Below are 5406 nucleotides of genomic sequence, written 5' to 3' on the forward strand. Positions count from 1 at the left end.
TGTTGATTATTAATTTGATGGTTAATGTTGTTGATTTATGGTGGCTAGTTGTGTCTTGTTAGGTCAGATCAAGTGAAGAGTTTAAGATGTATGATAACTGATAAGTGTATTTAAGAGGAGAAGAAGAATTAGAAGAATACAGAAAAAGGAGAAGGGAGACAACTATGACTTGTTAGGAAAGATGGAAAAGGTATTTCCCTTAAGCTCTTTCTCCACGTCTGTTTAGAAGATTGTTTTGGAGAGGAATATGTGAGGAGGCAGCTTTCAATGGCTTATCTCTAGTTTGAAGCTTTCTTTCGGTTTCGGTCATGGATGGGACCTTATGGGCTGTGGAAGGAAGCCGGTGTGAAGGAAGGACTTGGAGTTATTGGGGATGTAAGCTAGTACTGAAATCTTCTTTTACTCTTTTCATTCTTTCAGTCCCTTATTACCATTCCTGTGGTGTTTGCCTGCATTATCAAAGTAAAATCATTTCTCTATTTGCTTGTTTAATTTGCAGTGACCGAGATGCAGTTTTGTACAATCCACCCAAAAATTTATAACATCACTTCAGCTATTGAAGTTTATTTTGTCACAGGTTCATATGTTACCCATGAGATAAATCACTTCATCTTTTTCTTTCTGGATTCGAAGCCTGTTTTGTCGTTCAAGTCTGGATGTGTTTATTTGATGCAGTGTAGCCTGGCTCTGGCTTCCAAATCCTCCTGCCTCACCTTTCTCATGTCTTCTCTGTATATGACAATGACAACCTTTTGTGCATTTCCGTTGATTCTGTAACGCTTATGAGTTTGGACACGAATGTGCGTTCCTGATTGTAATATCTGATGAAGGTAAGTTTGTTTTGTTTTCTGTACTCCATATGTATCTGACTACTGCTAACAAGAATTTTTTCAAGCCTAAGCTATGAAGTGCCTTCCCAATCCAAGTAGTTTTTTGTAAGGTTAAACTGAGTAACTTGTGTATGTATTGATGAGGAGATTGGCAAACTGCTTAGCTATGTAGTTATAATTGGATGGATAAAGATACGGGAGAAGATAAGATTTGATGTGGCCATTGCTCCCAAAGTCCATTACTATGATGGATTTGTACAAGTAATTGCTCATCTTCTCTCAGCTTATATAAGCTTTTTAACAAGTGATCCAGGGCATCTCCCATGTGTATGCGGGATGTGCAATTCCCACTCCTATGGGTTGTGAGATAGTGAAGAATCGACGGGAGTCGTTTCGCCATGCCTTGCGTGTGCCGGTTCAGTCCAGTGAACCAGAGGGGTCGATTGATTCTTCCTTACTGTGGGATTGTCGCCTAAATTACCTATAGGTGTCTTGTTTCCCGTTTTAAATAAGTTTTGCGTGAATTTTCTATTGGGACAATCATCAATGCCTCCAAGTTTTCCCTTTCAGTGCTCTATCTAAGGGTGAGTGGTGTTCTAATTCTATCTCGTTTTGAGAATATGAGAGAGAGAGAGAGAGAAGGAGAGGAACACTTGAATCCCATCCGTAGGATGATTTCAGCAGAGGAAAAGATATCACAATGCTTTGGGATGCATTATCAGCGGAGGCTGAAAGAAGAAGTGCTTCTTGGAGAATACAGAGATTTAAAAGTGAAAGTAGATATTATTATATTTCAGGAGGACAATGAATTCGGATGACTTTATAGAGTGGCTGCAGACAGTCAAGAGAGTTTTTTAATATAAGGATGTGTCAGATGATCAAAAAGTGAAGTTTGCTGCTATCAAGCTGACGAAGACGAAGGGTGCCTCATTGTGGTGGGAGAACTTGAAGAGAGAGTGAAATAGAGAATGGCGAATCAAGCTTACTACACGAGAGAAAATGGAGTTGTAGCGATGGTATCTACCACCTTACTACAGTCAGAACCTTTCATTGAGGCTCCACCAACTGCAAACTTCAAATTAAAATTAAGATTTTTAATTAAAAAGCAAACAGAATTATGATTATTTTATCAGAAGCGGAGCAATGAAAGATGCTCAAATGGAATCTTCCTATTTTCAATATATCTTTTTTTTTTTTTTGTAAAAAGTGTTTCTTATCATAAAAAAATGTGATATATATATATATATATATATATATATAGTTATATAGTTATATATAGTTATCAGATCTATGTTTCAATATTGCTAGTGCCGTGTGATTGCCGGCGTTCTTGTTTCCACTTTGGAGCGGCCTCATAAATTGGTACGGCGGCATTCCGCGGCCCTAATCACGCTCCAGCGTCATTCAGCTCTAAATTATTATTTTCATTTATTCTAAAATGCACCCTAATCAATCAAATATTTGAGATAGGGGAGATAAGTGATCAGATCTGGCTCCAGTCAGGCTCAAATTTGGCTTGTTAATGAGCTCATGAGTCAAGTTTGCCGAGCTGCGAGCTTGAGCTTGACTTTATATTCGAGCTAGTATATTACGCGAGCTCCAGCTTGAGCTTAGCTTAACTTGGCTTAAGAGCTCGTCGAGTGATCTCGATTATACTATTTAATTCATCAATTAATTTTAATTTTCATGTGATAAATAAATTTTTTACTATTCCATAATTTATATATGATCAAAACTAGGGGAAAAATTAAGCTTTCGAGCAAACTTGAACCGAGCATAGCGTCACAAGCCGAGTTCAATCTCAAGATATGAGCTTGAGTTGAGCTCGAACAAACCGTGCATCTCACGAGTTGAGCTCTCGTTTAGTGACTCATACTTGACTCATTTACAAGTCTTATTATGAGGGCCGGAGCTAAATGTACAAATCTTTAGGCACTGTGCTTAGTTTTAAAATTTATTTACTAAATTTATTTTGAAATATTTATCGAAGTCCCGAAAACCTCTGCAGAATCTAAAAGATGGCCGTCCAAACTTTAAAATGTGCTTTTGAAAAGGAAAATTGACTTTATAAGCCTCATGATAGCTGTAATTGATAAAATAAAGCTATCTGTTTATTTGACTTTATATGCCTCATAATAGCCATAATTTCTAGAATATTCTAGCTTTTCATTGTTTTGGGGAAAAATATCAAAAATTTTATTTTAGACAAAAATGCATCCTCTTATATATTCTAGGGTTGCTTATTGAAGGTTGATGTGAGTTAAGAGATTCATGATAATGAGAAATAAATAGAACAAAAGAAAACTCTATTTCGTGGCAATGAGAATTAAATGCATCCTTTTATATTTCTCGGCGTAGTACTAGATCAAGCTCACACACAGATAAAAGGTAGTTAGTGGGAGAAGACGCCACGATTTTTATATGAGAAATGCGAGAAAGAGAAAAAACCACCGACCTTGGTCCAGTCAAAGTAATCCACTAAGGAGTTGTAAATGCATAAGCCTACTCTCCTCTTGGATTAGAGAAGATGTAATTACAATATTGAGGTCCAACGATAGTTGAAGAATAATAGTCGTAACACGCTATGAAGCCCGTAGTAATTGCTATGAAGGCATAGTCTACTGCGAATGTTATAGACAGCGGTTGTAGCGTCAGCTTATTGTAAAAGTCATGGTTAAAGTTGTGGTAGTAGTTGGTCGTAGATGGTTTTTTCAGAAGTGTTAGTTGGCCACAAAGGATATTGTAGGGAGTTGCAGAAGTTCTTAGCCACGTAGGTCATAATTGGTAACTTAGATTGTAGTGGTGAGCTGCGATAACATCTGTAGGCAACAATAAATGGAGTTGGGAGATGCTTGAGATATGGATCATGTTGGTCGCAGTGGTGAACTGCAACAGCATTTGTAGGACGCATAGGTCGAAGTTGAGAGTTGAATGAGCTATAGACCACGTAGGTCATGGTGAGGAGTTGTAACAACATTTGTAAGCCATAAAGACTTGAGATAAGAGCTACATGAGTTGTGGACCACGTAGGCTATAATTGGTCAGATGTGTCGTAATGGTGAGTTGTGATAACATCCGTAGGCCACACAGACCGGAGTTGGGAACTGTGTGAGTTGTGGGCCATGTTGGTCTTATTTAGTCACTTAGGCCATAGTGGTGAGGTATGAGGAGAAAACTTCAAGAGTTTGAAGATGGTCACCGTATTCTGAGTGCGGAAGTTATAAGTAATTATTACGGGGAGTTAAATTATACTTAGGGTGTTTTATTACATCGTCTTTGGGTTATGTTCTTACACCATCTTTAGGGTGAATTATTACATCATCTTTGGGGTACATCATTACACCTTATTTAAGGTGCATTATTATACCATCTTCGGGGAGAATTGTTACATCGTCTTAGGGATATGTTGTTACACTATTTTAAATGTTATGTTAATTTGGATTTATAAAAAAGTATCAACTGGTATTGAATCAACTTCCACATTAAATTAGTCTTTTATTTAGCCTCCAATGCATACGCACATAGATGAGGACTTTATAACATCACCGCAAAGATCATAGAGAAACTTGACATTTTAGCGTAACAAAATGGACATAGATTTATCAATAAAGAATCATCTTGAAATTTCTCAAAGTGAATGCAACTGTATTTCATTGTGTTGTTAGTAGAGCTCCAAAAGCCTATTTTGAGTATAATTACTTCTCAACATCAAATTTCAGAATTGGAAGAGTTCCTCTCATTCTAGATGATTATGAATGTGCATTGTTTGCAAATAATAACCATATAATCACTAGAGTAGCATAGTAGCATGGCATGAAGAGGCTAATCATCCGTGAAATAAAGGTAGACATAATGGGAGAGGATTTGAGAAGCATATGGTAAACATGAAAGGATATGTAAATGACATGACATTATAATAGAATATGTGAACTATATGATATGATCAAAGCATGCAATCACTTGGAAGAAAAGTTTGTTCCCTGTTTTAAGCCTTGAAGTATGAAAATGAACATTAAAATCAGGTGGCATAAAAGGGTTCCATTTTGGGCTAAATGGAATGGGTTTATGGTATTAAAGTTGCTTAAACCTAACTTAAGACCCAACCAAAAATTTTTCACGAAACATATTTTCACCCAATCTTAACCAGTTTGTTGAGCTATAATTAACCCTTATGCATGGATACATTTTAGTCAAATATACAAAAAAATTATCGGCCTTAAAAAGAATTAACTTACTATTTTTCTAGCTCAACGAAATATACACATGTATGTATGTATTGTTTGCCAATGTGTATTTATGTGTGTTGCCACATAAGAAATTTACATACATACCCCTCAATTCCTATGTATTTACATATCTACCGCCTAAACTTCAATTTTTACATGCACACCATCTTACTCATACATGAAAACGTGTATTTCACTTCTTAAAAGTTAAGATGGTTATATTTATGTTGTGATATGAAAGGTTTGGACGGTTCAAATGTAAAAACCATAGTTTAGGTTTAGACATGTAAAATGTAAACCCTAAACCCTATATATATATATATATATATATATATATATACACCATAGAG

Source organism: Phalaenopsis equestris, unplaced genomic scaffold, assembly GCF_001263595.1.
Source record: "Phalaenopsis equestris unplaced genomic scaffold, ASM126359v1 Scaffold000206, whole genome shotgun sequence".
NCBI lineage: Eukaryota > Viridiplantae > Streptophyta > Magnoliopsida > Asparagales > Orchidaceae > Phalaenopsis > Phalaenopsis equestris.